At 43.5% G+C, this 17518-nt stretch overlaps 1 protein-coding gene across 5 annotated transcripts in view; it reads left to right on the forward strand.

Moving 5' to 3' along the window:
* Positions 1–17518, forward strand: part of wdr7 (WD repeat domain 7) — a 467098-nt gene that overhangs the window by 9010 nt on the left and 440570 nt on the right. For 4 of the 5 annotated variants that reach the window (XM_078423677.1, XM_078423842.1, XM_078423916.1 and 1 more), the window contains exons 1-2: positions 979–1084; positions 6673–6776. The gene's annotated coding sequence lies outside the window, so the exon portion shown is untranslated. Of the gene's footprint in view, positions 1–978; positions 1085–6672; positions 6777–17518 lie in introns of those variants that run through there. The other variant, XM_078423760.1, reaches the window with a different exon arrangement.

The following is a 17518-nucleotide window of genomic DNA, read 5'->3' on the forward strand; positions in this document are numbered from 1 at the left end:
GCTGTAGTGAGCAGCTGGCGGTAGTGAGCAGCTGGCGGTAGTGAGCAGCTGGCGGAGCTGGGTCTGTGTAGTGAGGGGGAGCTGAGTCTGTGTAGTGAGGGGCAGCTGCTTGGTGTGTAGTGAGGGGGAGCTGGGACTGTGTGTAGTGAGGGGGAGCTGGGACTGTGTGTAGTGAGGGGGAGCTGGGACTGTGTGTAGTGAGGGGGAGCTGGGACTGTGTGTAGTGAGGGGGAGCTGGGACTGTGTGTAGTGAGGGGGAGCTGGGACTGTGTGTAGTGAGGGGGAGCTGGGACTGTGTGTAGTGAGGGGGAGCTGGGACTGTGTGTAGTGAGGGGGAGCTGGGACTGTGTGTAGTGAGGGGGAGCTGGGACTGTGTGTAGTGAGGGGGAGCTGGGACTGTGTGTAGTGAGGGGAGCTGGGTCTGTGTAGTGAGGGGGAGCTGCCTGTGTGTAGTGAGGGGGGAGGTGTGTGTGCTGAGGGGGGGGGGGGGAGGAGGAGATGGCTCCATGTAGTGAGCAGCTGGCTCTGTGTAGTGAGCAGCAGCTGCCTGTGTGTAGTGAGGGGGGAGTTGTGTGTACTGAGGGGGGGGGGGGGGGGGGGGAGGAGGAGGAGGAGATGGCTCTGTGTAGTGAGCAGCTGGCTCTGTGTAGTGAGCAGCTGGCTCTGTGTAGTGAGCAGCTGGCTCTGTGTAGTGAGCAGCTGGCTCTGTGTAGTGAGCAGCTGGCTCTGTGTAGTGAGCAGCTGGCTCTGTAGTGAGGGGGAGCTGAGTCTGTGTAGTGAGGGGCAGCTGCTTGGGTGTGTAGTGAGGGGGAGCTGGCTGTGTGTAGTGAGGGGGAGCTGGCTGTGTGTAGTGAGGGGAGCTGGCTGTGTGTAGTGAGGGGAGCTGGCTGTGTGTAGTGATGGGGAGCTGCCTGTGTGTAGTGAGGGGGAGCTGGCTGTAGGGGGAGCAGCGGCGGGAGTTGGCCGCTGCTGGTGGTGGGGACGGGCAGCGCTGCTCCGCGGAGGGAGGGAAGGTGGTGCCGGTGATCCAGTGGGAGCCGGGAGATGGAGTGGGATAGAGGTTGATCAGCAAACAGCTGCCGAGGTGAGTGAAGGAGACAGTCGGCCCCTCACGTCAAAGTGGAGCTCAGGATTCCCGAGTGGCCCCGACCGACGGTGTTTATAAACTGTGACATGTGTTATGATGTAGACGGTGAGGGTGGAGACAGGTTTCATCCCGGCCTTTACCTGCAGCCTGGGCTGTAGGGAAAGCATTGCAATGTTTTGAAATGTGGTTTACCTCTCAACCCATGCACATTGCTCATTTTCTGTGGTTTAATTCAGGAAATATGTTTATTATTTAGTCCTACCCCGTGTCCTTTATGACTGTGTTAGTATGTTAGCCCTGACTCTAGGATTGACTCAAAATTAGCCATAAAAAATGTTTATTAAAAAAAATTCGGTCAGCACATTTAAAATAATATCAAAGTTTAGATGGCGCACCAAGAACATCAATTTAAAAAAAATCATTCATAACTGATCTGTTTGCATTTTGTTTTGAAAGTTGGTCTGTGTTTTGGTGTTGCTGATCTCTTCTTTGGTTTAAAAACACTAGGGCTTTTTCCAAGGATCAAAAACAATTTATAGTGCCTTTTAAACACAGCAACATATTACTGAGGAAGGGTCTTGACCCGAAACGTCACCCATTCCTTCTCCAGAGATGCTGCCTGAGCCGCTGAGTTACTCCAGCTTTTTGTGTCTACCTTCAACATATTACCTTCAACATATTACAAGATATACAAGATATATGGGATTATCAAGCAAAATTTAACTCAGAGCTGTTCAGAGGTAGATTTTAAAGGAAGAATGTTATGAATGAATGGAAGGTTTAAAGGGAGAAATTGCCAATGAAACATACCTCAAATTCAGATATTCAAAGGGCCAAAATTAGAAAAGCAGAAGAGATGACGAGAATCTGGAGCAACAAACGATGTACTGGAGGAATTCATTCACAAAATGCTGGAGTAACTCAGCAGGTCAGGCAGCATCTCAGGAGAGAAGGAATGGGCGACGTTGAACAATATCGGTGAAGGGAAATCCCGCCACAGATGCTGCTTAACCTTCCCAATACCGCAATCACATTGCTTGTTGCTCCAGCTTTCAACATTTACATTGTTAAAGAAGCTCAGTTTCAGGAAGTCAAGAACAGAAAACCTGTGGTTGAAATCTGAAATAATCACAGAATGTGCTGGAAACACTCAACAAATCAGTGTGGAAAGACAAACCAAGCTAATTCTTCAGGTTAAAGAATTCATTAGATTGATTTTTGAATATTAAGAAAATCCAGGGATGTGGAATTAATGCAGAAATATGATGATGAGGCAACATATAATTAATGGATAATTATTAAGAACTTAATCTAAAACTAAATTTGTATTTTTGTTTTAAATGTTACCTTCCCATTAACTTTTCACCTGCTCATTTGTATAAATAAGATGCAATTCAAAGGATAACAGTTCGTCATCCGTCCATTATAGTTAATCTAAAATTGTGTAATGAAGTGAACTGTCTGGGCTTTACCCAACAAAAACCCAAGATTACAAATTCTATTGAGCAGGCCAACAGTTTTATCCAGGTTTTATCTCAAAACTAAACAAAACTAAAACTAATGTCAATCAAGGTAAATAATTATATGTTGGTAATGATTTGACTTCATCACGCTCACTGTGTAAAAAAAAAAACTTGCCCTGCACATCTCCATTAAACTTTCCCCATCTCACTTTATAACTATGCCATCTCATTTTGGATATTTTCATCCTGGGAAAAAGGTTCTGACTGTCGATCCCATCAATGCCTCTTGTAACTTTACATATTCCATCAAATCTCCCCTCAACCTCCAACATTCCAGAGAAAACAATTCAAGCCTATCGAACCTCTCCTTGCAGCAAAAATCCTCTAATCCAGCCAACAAGATTAGGTCATGTGAATTTGCTCTGCTATTCTGCAAGATCATAGATCATCTGATCATTGGCAGAAAAGTAGAGTTGAACTCAAACGCCCTAACTCTTGATTTTTTCCGTAGTTTAAAAGAACATCTTTCCCAGCACTGAGTATACTGAGGATTCACTGTGCTCCACAGATTATAACAGCTTGCGAAGGGTGGCACTGTGACTCAGCTACCAGGACTGCTACCACACAGTTCCAGCAATCTAGGTTTAATCCTGATTTCTGGTGCTTTTTATGTGGAGTTTGTACATTCTCTGTGACTGATTTTTTTCTTCCAGCTGCTTCATTCTTTTCTCACCTATGTGTGGGATGGTGTTAATTAGACATTGTAAATTGCTCTCAGTATAAAGATAAATGATGGAATGTAGGGTGAAATTGGGAATGTTGTAGAATAATATGGGATATGGTGGAAATAGTTAAAAAAAATTAGTGCTTGATGATCAGGACTTGGTGGGCTGAAGAGCTTATTTCTGTGCTTGACCTTTCTGAATCTCTAACTCCAGAACTCTGTGGGAGATGTTTTTTTCTCCTCTCAGTCTTAACTGGTCCACCTATTAACATTCAGATTGTGCATTCCACATACTTACTGAATGATGCAATTATTGGAATGTTGCTTTTGGCATTTGTTTCCATGATATCAGATAGTTGCAGAATAATACAACTATTCATGTTCTGGATTAATCCAAAGATCTGTGTTTGGATGTATATCTTGCTCCTGGTTTTTCACCATTTTAACTCTCCTTCCCATTTACAACCTGATCTTTCTGTCCTGTGCCTCCTCTATTGCCAGAGTGAGGCCACACACAGACCGGAGGAACAGCATCTTACATTCTGATTGGGCAGCTTACAGCCCAATGGTATAAACATTGAATTATCCAATTTTAGGGAAACCAACCACATCCTCTTTTCGACCCTCCATTTTTCCCTCCCTCTTCCAGGTGTGCCCCACCTGGATGCACATCCCATTTCCCATTTTCCTCTACTACCCCCGCGCCCACCCCCCTCAAACTCAGCAAGACAGGCAGCATCTCTGGAGAAACGGCATGGGTGACGTTTTGGATCAAGACCCTTTTTCAGACTGAGACTCATGGGAAAGGGAAACTAGAGATATAAACGGTGATGTAGAGAGATATCAAATAAATGAATAATAGATGTGCAAAATAGCAATGATGATAAAGGAAACAGGTCATTGTTAGCTGTTTGGTAGGTGAGAATGAGAAGCTGATGTGACTTGGGTGGGGGACGGATGGAGAGAGAGGAAATGCAGGGGTTATTAGAAGTTAGAGAAATCAATATTCATACCACTGGGTTGTAAGCTGCCCAGGTGAAACTGTTCCTCCAATTTGCATTTAACCTCAATCTGACAATGGAGGAGGCTAAGGACAGAAAGATCAGTGTGGGAATGGGAATTAAAGTGTTGGCAACGGGGAGTGTTTTGCTTGCGCAGCTTACAACTCAGTGGTATGAATATTGATTTCTCCAAATCACCCCTAAATTCCTCTCTCCCCATCTCAAATGTTGCCTTTTCATGTCCTCCAGAAATGCTGCCCTACTGATTGAATTTCTCCAGCACTTTGTATCATTATGAATGTTGCATTGTTTTATTCCACCACAAGTATGTTTCTGGATGAAATTGCATTGAGCAATTTTCTTCCTCATTGACCATACTAACAAAATTAGTACATGTATCAGAGGTTATGGGGAGAAGGCAGGAAAATGGGATTAGGAGACAGAGATCAGCCATGATTGAATGGTGGAGTAGACTCGATGAGCTGAATGGCCTAATTCTACTCCTAAAACTTGTGTGCTTGTGAAAATATATCTGTAGTCTAAAGTTTTTCCCCCAAGTTTTTATTTTCCTATCCTATCGCCCATATTTAAATCTAAATCGTTTATAAACATTTCCAGAGATGACTGTATATTGAGCCCTATGAAATACAACTACTAACATCCATGCAATTGCAAAATCATCTGTCAACCATTACCTTTTGCTTTCTTCTACTATGCTAGATTTAGATTCTATGACACTTGTTAATGTTTGTATCCCATGAACGTTTACTTTTTTGTCCTCTTTGTCATGTGATACCAATCTAAAGCCTTGATAAAATCTTTGCAGATTATTTTAAACACACAACATTCATTGTCCTTGTTATCTTTTCAATAAACTATTCAGGTGGTCAGATATGATCTCTCTTTAACAAATTCGCATTGATCATTCATAATTAATTTGGGCTCATTTAATAGAATTTGCATTATTGCTTAGAATTTATTTTAACACTTTTTGAATTTTGTTTATTTATGAAGGATTTGGAGTAAATGCATGTAGCACTGTCCTAGACAATGTTTGCTGATCTACCTTCTGCACCTCTTGCCAAATGTTTTGTTAATGCATTTTGTTTTCAAAATTATTGGTTTTGAACCGTTGTATCTCGCAGTAATGACTAAATTGTTCAGTCCATTGTTATTTTCTTTTTTTTAATAGAAAACTTCCAAAGTCTTGCTTTACATTTAGTTTTGTACTGCCAGCTGTGATTACATTTGTGGCACTATCTATCTTCTCTTAATGAAAAGATTTGAGATTGAAGTCTGATTGTAGACTATCATGTGATATGTTAAATCAAGTTTCTGATCACAAAAAACTGTGTCATCACAAAAAGATTCTCTGGTATGATTCTGAACAAGAGCAGGGGACTTCCTTGTGCCTTGGCCAATATTTCCAATATTTCTCAATCAACATTATAAAAGCAGATTATTTGAGCATAACAAACAACTCTGTTTACGGGACATTGCTCTGTGCAAACTTCCTTTTTTCTCCATGGCAAAAATAACTGCACTTCAATAACTCTTGAGTGCATTTCTGCTGATTGCAGTTCCCCAAATATATGATGCCACATTCTGAGGACTTTATTTTTCTTCACTTTCTTTCCTATTTTCTATGTGACCTTCCTGACAATTCTATCAGCCCTTCAATTTCACTTCTACTAAATGCTAACCACCCAACTTATTTTCTGGGATCATGATATATAGTATAAGAAAATAACTGCAGATGCTGGTACAAATCGAAGGTATTTATTCACAAAATGCTGGAGTAACTCAGCAGGTCAGGCAGCATCTCGGGAGAGAAGGAATGGGTGACGTTTCGGGTCGAGACCCTTCTTCAGACTGATGTCAGGGGGGCGGGACAAAGGAAGGATATAGGTGGAGACAGGAAGATAGATCTGGGAAGGAGGAGGGGAAGAGAGGGACAGAGGAACTATCTAAAGTTGGAGAAGTTGATATTATTACTAGTGATCACTTCTTGGATACTGTTTCCCTCTTTGAAGAGTCTTTGTGCTGAAAGGCTGTTGGCCTGGAAAATTAATGCCTTTGCTTTTCTCTCCACTTGTATTGTCTGACCTTCTGAGTATTTGACAATTTGTTGTTTGTATTTTGATCTGTGGCTCTGAATTTGTAATATTGTAGCTATTGGTAAATTCTTACTTTTTTGGCTTTGTCTTTCATCAGCTAGGGTTCTTTATTGTATTAGGTGAGATTCCGGGTTGGAGCATCAGTGACTACATTTACGTCACTTAAAATGTGAAAAAACGATTGCACTTGTGTGGAATATTTTCTTAAGATTGTTATGGTATATATGAGGATTGACTTTTAACTTTTGAAGACTGAATTTTATTCACTTTTTTTCTATAGAAAAACTAGTCCATTTACTTGAACATTGATCAGTACTGGAGTCCCTTATTGCAGCGTTCACTGATATTTTACAGAACTTCAAAGTACGACAACGCTGATATCAAGTAAGTCATCCGGTTTCCTGTAGCTTGTGTATGCTTGCATTTTAATATCAGATTCTGCTGTCTGACATGAGGGAATATGTGATAGCATTATCAGACCTTGCTGATGACATAAACACATTTTTATTTTCTGTGGAAAAGTGATACACATTCTAATGTTACCTATCCCAGCAGATTAATGGAAAATGTGGTGCCAGATATTAGATATATTTTGCCATATCGTGAAAGTTAAAATATATAATTTTTGCTAAATGCAAATTGGAGGAACAGCATCTATTGAGGGCTATTGAGGGCGTGCAGCGTAGGTTTACTAGGTTAATTCCCGGAATGGCGGGACTGTCATATGTTGAAAGACTGGAGCGACTATGCTTGTATACACTGGAATTTAGAAGGATGAGAGGAGATCTTATCGAAACGTATAAGATTATTAAGGGGTTGGACACGTTAGAGGCAGGAAACATGTTCCCAATGTTGGGGGAGTCCAGAACAAGGGGCCACAGTTTAAGAATAAGGGGTAGGCCATTTAGAACTGAGATGAGGGAAAACTTTTTCAGTCAGAGAGTTGTGAATCTGTGGAATTCTCTGCCTCAGAAGGCAGTGGAGGCCAATTCTCTGAATGCATTCAAGAGAGAGCTGGATAGAGCTCTTAAGGATAGCGGAGTCAGGGGGTATGGGGAGAAGGCAGGAACGAGGTGCTGATTGAGAATGATCAGCCATGATCACATTGAATGGCGGTGCTGGCTCGAAGGGCCAAATGGCCTCCTCCTGCACCTATTGTCTATTGTCTATTGTCTATTGTCTATCTCATATTTCGCTTGGGCAGCTTACAACCCAGTTGTATGAATATTGATTTCTCTAACTTCAAGTAACCCCGGCATTCCCTCTCTCTCTATGCTTCCCTCGCCCAAGTTGCACCAGCTTCTCATTTTCACCCAACAAGCTGCTAACAATGGCCTGTTTCCTTTATCATCGTTACTTTTTTGCATATCTTTCATTCATTGTTCGTTATCTCTCTACATCATCATCTATATCTCTCATTTCCCTTATCCCTAACTAGTCTGAAGAAGGGTCTTGACCCGAAACATCACCCATTCCTTCTCTCCAGAGATGCTGCCTGTCCCGCTGAGTTACTCCAGCTTTTTGTGTCTATCTTCAATATATAATATAACATGAGCAGAACCCACTGTAGGAAGCAGAAGGGACTGCGGATGCTAGAATCAATGGCAAAAAAAACAAATTGATGGAGGAACTTTGCAGATCAGGCAGCATCTTTTGATGAGCTAGTAGAGCTGCTGTCTCACAGTGCGAGTGACCCAGGTTCAAACATTATCTAGGGTGCTGTGTCTGTGTCGTGTTTTCATGCTCACTCTGTGACTGTGATAAGACCCATCATTTTGAATCTTGATGAGTTGAGTCAAGATAAATGGTCTGAGCCTGAAGCGATGAATGAACAAAACTCACTCTAGAATGTGAGTTCAACCACCAAGAGTGCACATTCTGTTTGTTGTTGTTAGTTTAGCTTAGAGATGTTGCTTTAGTTTAGTAGTGTCAAATCTACAGAAAGTTTATTTACGTTCCATGGTGGATGAAATTGCAATGGACAATTTGTCTTCAACACTTGCATGTTGAATTTGCTTATAATGATTGGCCTGATATATTGTTAATTAAGTCTTTTTAGATGGGCAGCATCTGTGAGGTTTTGACTGGAGTAAGTAAGTTTGTTTTGGGAGCTTTTGTTGGTCCTCAGTGTTCTGCAGGAAAAAAAGTAAGTTCTTAATTTACTTCATTAGAGTGATTGTTTTTAATTACACATTCCTTCTTGCACCCTCCACTTTTCTGATTCTGAATTATTATTTCATACCTATGGAATATGGGTTAGCACAGGGGCAGCACAACGGTGCAGCTGGTAGAGCTGCTGTCTCACTGTGCCAGAGACCCAGGTTCAAACCTGACCTAGGGTGCTGAGTCTGTGTGGAATTTTCATGCCCACCCTGTGACTCTGTGGATTTTCTTTGGGTGTTTCAGTTTACTCCCATATCCCAAAGACGTGTGGGTCTGCAGGTTAATTAGCCTCTACAAATTTCTCTCGTGTGAAGGGCGTGGATGAGCAAGTGGGATAACATAGGCTGAGGCTTTATAAGGCACTGATCAGACTGCATTTGGAGTATTGTGACCGTTTTGGGTCCCATATCTGAGGAAGGATGTGCTGGCATTGGAAGGGGTCCAGAGGAGGTTTAGGAGAATGATCCCAGAAACGATTGGGTTAACATATGATGAGCGTTTGATGAAACTGGGACTGTAGTTGCTGGAGTTTAGAAGGATGAGGGAGGACCTCACTGAAACCTACCAAGCAGTGAAAAGCCTGGATAGAGTGGATGTGGAGAGGATGTTTCCACTCATGGGAGAGTCTAAGACTGGAGGTCATAGCCTCAGAATTAAAGGATGTTCTTTTAGGAAGGAGAAGAGGAGCAATTTCTTTAGTCAGAGGGTGGTGAATTTGTGGAATTCATTGCCGCAAAAGGCTGTTGAGGCCAAATCAATGGATATTTTTAAGGCAGAGATTGATAGATTCTTCATTAAAATCGGTGCCAGGGGGTTATGGGGAGAAGGTAGGAGAATGGGGTTGAGAGGGAAAGATAGATCAGCCATGATTGAATGGCGGAGTAGACTGGATGTGCCGAATGGCTTAATTCTGCTCTTATCACACATGAACATTGAACTAGTGTGAACGGTGATTGATGGTTGGCATGGACTCGGTGGACTAAAATCCTCTTTCCATGCTGTATATTTCAATCAATCACACCGAGGCTAATCGCTGCTCTTGAAGTTTTCTTAAAATTATATCCCTTTTCATCTCCCTTTGGTCTGTCTAAGCGTTTCATAACATTCTCCCTACATGGTACACAATATGGGTTGAACACCGATTTTCTGCACCCTTGGTTCCAGGGGCTCTCTGGATTAACCGTTTTTCTGGATCAATGGAGGTCGCGTGATAATAAAATGACAATACACCCTGGCCCACTAAGACACCCCTCCAGTGCATCTAAAGCACCATGGAGTACCAGAAACTTAAATAAAACAAATATAAAATGTAATGTGAATGGAATGATCTACGTTTGTTCTGCGGAACCTCCCATTCTGTACACTGGTGCAAATTGTGAAATACATGAAGACTCTCGATAAATTTAAATGAGGTTGTGACTTTGTAGGAAGAACATCGAGCAAACATTTAACTATTGGCTGCCCTCTTTCTCCTCTCTTCCCAAAAGGCGATCCTATGTTTTAGATGCTGCTGCAACTGGAAATACTGTCCTCATGTTTCTAATCTTGAAAATCTCCTTTTGTTTTATATGCTGAATAGTACTGCTGAATTATGTTAATTGTACTGAGCTTGTATATAAGATTGGGTTTTTTCCTGTCTGGCAATGTGGATTTCCATTCCAGGAGATTGAAAAGATGCAGGAAAGAAATAAATTGTATATATTATGTTCCCCCGGGTTGTCTCAAGTACTTGGCAATTAGTGTGTTTAAAAAAAAATATCATCGAGGGCAGCAGTCTGTTGGTATGGTATATGGAAGTAATAAATAAAATGACTGGTTAACCTTCTTTTGGGAGGGTGAGTTAAAGGATAAAAGATGAAAATGATGCTTGCAGGATGTGGGAGGTCAGGGACACTGTTGGTGCCTCTGGCTGCTACAAGTGCGAGAAGTGTATGCAGGTACAGCTCCTGAAGGACCGTGTTGGGGAACTGGAGAAGCAAGTGGATGACCTCAGGTTCGTCCGAGAAACTCAGTCGTTCCTCGACAAGTCCTGCAGTGAGATTGTTACACCGAAGGTACTGGAAGAGAGAAGGTGGATGACGGTGAGAAAGGGAAGGAAACATGGAGTGCAAAGGTCCCTGGGTGTTGTGCCTTTGGAGAACAGGCTCACCCACCTGTCGGGGAAGAAGACGTTGCCACACTGAGCGGCATACTGGCCTGCGAAGCAAAATGTGCTGTTGAGCCAAAACCAAAGAGGCCGGTGGGGTAGCTCTGCTGGTGAGGGATGAAATTCAGTCCCTTGCGGGGGAAGACATAAGGACTGACGAGGTAAAGTCACTGTGGATTGAGTTGAGGAATTGTAAAGGCACAAAGACACTAATTGGTTTTATCTACAGACCCCCAAATAGTAGCCCGGGTGTAGGATGTAAGGTGCAGCAGGAGTTAAAACTGGCATGTAAGAAAGGTAATGCCACTGTGGTGATGGGCGATTTCAATATGCAGGTAGACTGGGAAAATCAGGTTGGTTCTGGACCCCAAGAAAGAGAGTTTGTAGAGTGCCTCCGAGATGGATTCTTAGAGCAGCTTGTAATGGAGCCTACCAGAGAAAAGGCAATTCTGGATTTAGTGTTGTCCAATGAACCAGATTTGATAAGAGAACTTGAGGTAAAGGAACTGCTTGGAGGTAGTGATCATAATATGATTAGTTTTAATCTGCAATTTGAGAAGGAGAAGGTTAAGTCGGAAATGTCAGTGTTGCAGTTGAACAAAGGGGACTATGAAGGCATGAGAGAGGAGCTGGCCAAGGTAGACTGGAAAGGGATCCTAGCAGGATTGACGGTGGAACAGCAATAGCAGGAATTTCTGGGCATAATCGGGAAGACGCAGGATCATTTCATTCCAAAAAGGAAGAAAGATTCTAAGGGGAGTTGGAGGCAACCGTGGCTGACAAGGGAAGTTAGGGATGGAATAAAACTAAAAGAAAAGATGTATAACACAGCAAAGAGTAGCCAGAATCCTGAGGATTGGGAAACTTTCAAAGGACAACAGAAGGTAACAAAACGGGCAATACGGGCTGAAAAGATGAAGTACGAGGGGAAGCTGGCCAAGAATATAAAGAAGGACAGTAAAAGCTTCTTTAGATATGTTAAGAGAAAAAGAGTAGCAAAGTCAAATGTGGGTCCCTTGAAGGCAGACACAGGTGAAATTATTATGGGTAACAAGGAAATGGTAGAAGAGTTGAACAGGTACTTCGGATCTGTCTTCACTAAGGAAGACACAAACAATCTCCCAGAGGTACTGGAGGACAGAGGATCTAGTGGGGTAGAGGAACTGAAAGAAATTTTCATTAGGTGAGAAATAGTATTGGATAGACTAATGGGACTGAAGGATGATAAATCCCCTGGGCCTGATGGTCTGCATCCCAGGGTCCTCAGGGAGGTGGCTCTAGAAATAGTGGACGCATTGGTGATCATTTTCCAATGTTCAATAGATTCAGGATCAGTTCCTGTGGATTGGAGGATAGCTAATGTTATCCCACTTTTCAAGAAAGGAGTGAGAGAGAGAAAACGGGGAATTACAGACCAGTTAGCCTGACTTCGGTGGTGGGAAAGATGCTGGAGTCAATTATTAAAGAGGTAATAACGGTGCATTTGGATAGCAGAATAAGGATAAGTCCAAGACAGCATGGATTTATGAAAGGGAAATCATGCTTGACTAATCTTCTGGAATTTTTTGAGGACGTGACAAGTAAAATGGATGAAGGGGAGCCAGTGGATGTAGTGTATCAAGACTTTCAGAAAGCCTTTGATAAGGTCCCTCACGGGGGATTGGTGACTAACATTAGAGCACATGATATTGGGGGTAGGGTGTTGACATGGATAGAAAATTGGTTAGCAGACAGGAAGCAAAGAGTAGGAGTAAACGGGTCCTTTTCAGAAGGGCAGGCAGTGGCGAGTGGAGTGCCGCAAGGCTTGGTGTTTGGGGCCGCAACTGTTTACCATATATATTAATGATTTGGAAGAGGGAATTAGAAGCAACACTAGCAAGTTTGCGGATGACACAAAGCTGGGTGGCAGTGTAAACTGTGAAGAGGATGTTGGGAGGTTTAGAGGCAAATGCTTTGTTTTGCATGCTATCCAAACAGATCAGATATACTATACAATCAAGTCAAACTTAAGTGCAATAGATAGATGAAAGGGGTAGATACAGAGTGCAGAATATAGCTCTCAGCATTGTAATGCATAATTTCCATCGACCAATAGGGTAGCAGTGAATCGGACAGTACCTCAGCTTATGGAAGGATCATTCAGAAGCATGAAGAATTAGCTCCTATGTCTTGCTGACATTGATGGAGAGGTTATTGTCCTGAAAACAAGATACTAATGTTTTTTCACACAGAAGGTGGTTGGTATGAAATAAGCTGCCAGAGGGAATGGTTGAGGCAGGTACTATAAACAACATTTAAAAGACACAAAATGCTGGAGTAACAGGTGTCAGGCAGCATCCCTGGAGAACATAGATAGGTGACTTTTCGGGTTGGGACTGTTCTTTAGACTGAAAAATGAGCTCCTTTGTATTTCTGACATTGAGAGAGAGCTTATTGTCAAGCAGTCTGAAGAAGGGTCCCAACCCAAAAGGTCACCCACCCATGTTTTCCAGGAATGCTGTCTGATCTGCTGAGTTACTCCAACATTTTGTGTCTTCCCTTCATAAACTGGCACCTGCAGTTCCTTGTTTCAACAATGAAAAGACATTTGGGCAGATACATGGATAGGAAAGGATTAGGATATGGGCCAAACGTAGGCAGGTAAGACTAGTGTAGATGAGGCATCTTAGTCGGTTTGGGCAGAAGGGCCTGTTTCTGTGCTGTCTGACTATTACTCCAAGTATTCCGTCTTGGCAGTGTGGGAGGAGTTGGCTGCGCCTAACGGCTGCGGCTCTCTGGCAGTCTGTTGTCTTTTTTCTTTTTTTTTGTTTGTGTCAGTGTTGGGATGGTTTTTATTTCTGTTTTTGGCTGTGTATGTGTGGTGGGGGTGTGGGGTGGGGGGTTGTGGGGTGGGGGGGTGGGGGGGGGCGGGGGGAAACCTTTCTTTTATTGGGTCTCTTCCCCGGGGCGCGGCTCGGCTGTGGGCCTTAACATCGCAGGCGCGGCTCGGCCGCGGGACATTTCAGTGCCCGGTGCGGCTCGGCCGCTGGACTTAACATCCCCCGGTGCGGCCGCGGGACGTTTCAGTGCCCGGTGCGGCTCGGCTGCGGGACGTTTCAGTGCCCGGTGTGGCTTGGCCGCTGGACTTAACATCGCCCGGTGCGGCCGCGGGACGTTTCAGTGCCCGGTGCGGCTCGGCTGCGGGACGTTTCAGTGCCCGGTGTGGCTTGGCCGCTGGACTTAACATCGCCCGGTGCGGCCGCGGGACGTTTCAGTGCCCGGTGCGGCTCGGCTGCGGGACGTTTCAGTGCCCGGTGTGGCTCGGCTGCGGGACGTTTCAGTGCCCGGTGTGGCTTGGCCGCTGGACTTAACATCGCCCGGTGCGGCCGCGGGACGTTTCAGTGCCCGGTGCGGCTTGGCCGCTGGACTTAACATCGCCCGGTGTGGCTGCGGGACGTTTCGGTGCCCGGGGCGGCTCGGCCCGGGGGGCCTTCCATCCCCTTGCGGGGGCTGTGCGTGTCGTTTGCCTCGGTAGGGGTCGAGCTGCCTGTCCGTGGGTGCGGGGGGAAGAGAGGGGAAGTTTTGTTGCCTCCATCACAGTGAGGGGGTGTTTGGAGTCACTGTGATGGATGTTTGTGTTGGGGTCGGGTGTCCTGTGTTCTTTTCTTTTTTGCTGTGTTTTGTGTGACTGCTGAAATTTCGCTCGGTGTTGTGCCGAGTGACAATAAAGTGTTGTTATGTTATGTTATGTTATGTTGTTATTGTTCATGATTCTGCCACCGTGCCTTCTATATCCTCTCCAATTCCACTAAATCTAGGCTTTTCATTATTCAGTAGGCTTCATTAAGCTTGTCCTTGCCTCTATGTACCTCATCATAACAGAAAGGTTACTGGGTTCTCATCTAAAAAAATACTGTAGCTAACATTCCCAATGCAAATCTATTATACGCAGTATTTTTTATCTTTTTCAAAAAATACTTTCTCTTTCAGGGTGTATCCTTGTAGGTGAGGAAGGGATTTGTCAAAATGTTGATATGGAGATAATGTAAGCTCTAATTATTGCTCCCCGCAGGAATGTGATCACCAAATAGAGCGATTGATTTAGTTGATAGTTAATTTATTTATGGACATAACATATTAGAGCTGTTGGAGATTAATTAAATTGCGTGGACTTGTGTCTTCCCTTCTGAACTTAATCTGATACCCAGCTGAACAAACAGAAATACCTATGTCATTATTGAGCTTTATTATTGGGAGAAGTTCTATTGATCATAGGGTCATAAATGATAGGAGCAGAATTAGGCCATTCGGCCCATGAAGTCTACTCCGTCATTCAATCATGGCTGATCAATTATATTTACCAGCAGTTTACATGTTTTTCATTTGTCTTTTCTATGTTGCAGTTGATTTCCATATTTGAAGGATTATGGTTTTGAAATTATAATTTTTGTATACATTTGATGTGCCTGTGTGTTAATTTGTTCTCCCAAAAATACTGTGATTTTTATATTTCACCAGAGGATTGAGGGTGAGGATAAAACACCTCAGAAGCATTGGTCCACGTTTAGTAGCCAGTTGTGGTATACTTTATATGCACTGGTATTAATATTTCTAAAAGTCAGTTTATATAGGTTTATAGGTTTATTATTGTCATGTACACCGAGATTCAGTGAGAAGCGTTTGTTCTGCATGCTATCCAAACAGGTCAGATATACCAAACATTAGTACAATTAAGTCAAGCTCAAGTATAATAGGTAGAAATATAGAAACATAGAAAATAGGTGCAGGAGTAGGCCATTCGGCCCTTCGAGCCTGCACCGCCATTCAATATGATCATGGCTGATCATCCAGCTCAGTAGCCTGTACCTGCCTTCTCTCCATACCTCCTGATCCCTTTAGCAAAAAGGGCCACATCTAACTCCGTCTTAAATATAGCCAATGAACTGCCTCAACTACCTTCTGTGGCAGAGAATTCCACAGACTCACCACTCTCTGTGTGAAGAAATGTTTTCTCATCTCGGTCCTAAAAGACTTCCCCCTTATCCTTAAGCTGTGACCCCTGGTTCTGGACTCCCCCAACATCGGGAACAATCTTCCCGCATCTAGCCTCTCCAACCCCTTAAGAATTTAATATGTTTCTATAAGATCCCCCCTCAGTCTTCTAAATTCCAGCGAGTACAAGCCCAGTCTATCCAGTCTTTCCTCATATGAAAGTCCCGCCATCCCAGGGATCAATCTGGTGAACCTTCTCTGTACTCCCTCTAAGGCAAGAACGTCTTTCCTCAGGTTAGGAGACCAAAACTGCACACAATACTCCCGGTGCGGTCTCACCAAGGCCCTGTACAACTGCAGCAGAACCTCCCTGCTCCTAAACTCAAATCCTCTTGCTATGAATGCCAACATACCATTCGCTTTCTTCACTGCCTGCTGCACCTGCATGCTTGCTTTCAATGACTGGTGCACCATGACACCCAGGTCACTTTGCATCTCCCCTTCTCCCAATCGGTCACCATTCAGGTAATACTCTGCTTTCCTGTTCTTGCCGCCAAAGTGGATAACCTCACATTTATCCACATTATATTGCATCTGCCATGCTTTTGCCCACTCGCCTAATCTATCCAAGTCACTCTGCAGCCTCCTAGCATCCTCCTCGCAGCTAACACTGCCACCCAGCTTCGTGTCATCCGCAAACTTAGAGATGTTGCATTCAATTCCCTCGTCCAAATCATTAATATACACTGTAAATAACTGGGGACCCAGCACTGAGCCTTGCGGTACCCCACTAGTCACTGCCTGCCATTCCGAAAAGGACCAGTTTATTCCTACTCTTTGCTTCCTGTCCGCCAACCAATTTTCTATCCACCTCAACACTGAACCCTCACTACCGTGTGCTTTAAGTTTGTACACCAATCTCCTATGTGGGACCTTGTCGAAGGCCTTCTGAAAGTCCAGATATAACACATCGACTGGTTCTCCCTTATCCACTCTACTAGTTACATCCTCGAAAAATTCTATAAGATTCGTCTGACATGATTTGCCTTTGGTAAATCCATGCTGACTTTGTCCGATGATTTCACCACTTTCCAAATGTGATGCTATCACATCTTTAATAATTGACTCTAGCATTTTCCCCACTACCGATGTTAGGCTAACTGGTCTATAATTCCCCGTTTTCTCTCTCCCTCCCTTTTTAAAAAGTGGGGTTACATTAGCTACCCTCCAGTCCTCAGGAAGTACTCCAGAATCTAAAGAGTTTTGAAAAATTATCACTAATGCATCCACTATTTCTGAGGCTACTTCCTTAAGCACTCTGGGATGCAGCCTATCTGGCCCTGGGGATTTATCTGCCTTTAATCCATTTAATTTACCTAACACCACTTCCCGACTAACCTGGATTTCCCTCAGTTCCTCCATCTCATTAGACCCCCGGTCCCCCGCTATTTCCGGTAGACGGTTTATGTCTTCCTTAGTGAAGACAGAACCAAAGTATTTGTTCAATTGGTCTGCCATCTCCTTGTTCCCTATGATCAATTCACCTGTTTCCGACTGCAAGGGACCTACATTTGTCTTAACTAATCTTTTTCTCTTGACATATCTATAAAAGCTTTTGCAGTCAGTTTTTATGTTCCTTGCCAGTTTTCCCTCATAATCTATTTTCCTTTTCCTAATTAAGCCCTTTGTCCTCCTCTGCTGGACTCTGAATTTCTCCCAGTCCTCTGGTATGCTACTTTTTCTGGCTAATCTGTATGCTTCATCTTTTGTTTTAATACTATCCTTGATTTCCCTTGTTAGCCACGGATGCACAACCTTTCCTGGTTTGTTCTTTTGCCAAACTGGG

The sequence above is a fragment of the Rhinoraja longicauda genome, chromosome 1 (assembly GCF_053455715.1).
Source record: "Rhinoraja longicauda isolate Sanriku21f chromosome 1, sRhiLon1.1, whole genome shotgun sequence".
Classification (NCBI taxonomy): Eukaryota; Metazoa; Chordata; class Chondrichthyes; order Rajiformes; family Arhynchobatidae; genus Rhinoraja; species Rhinoraja longicauda.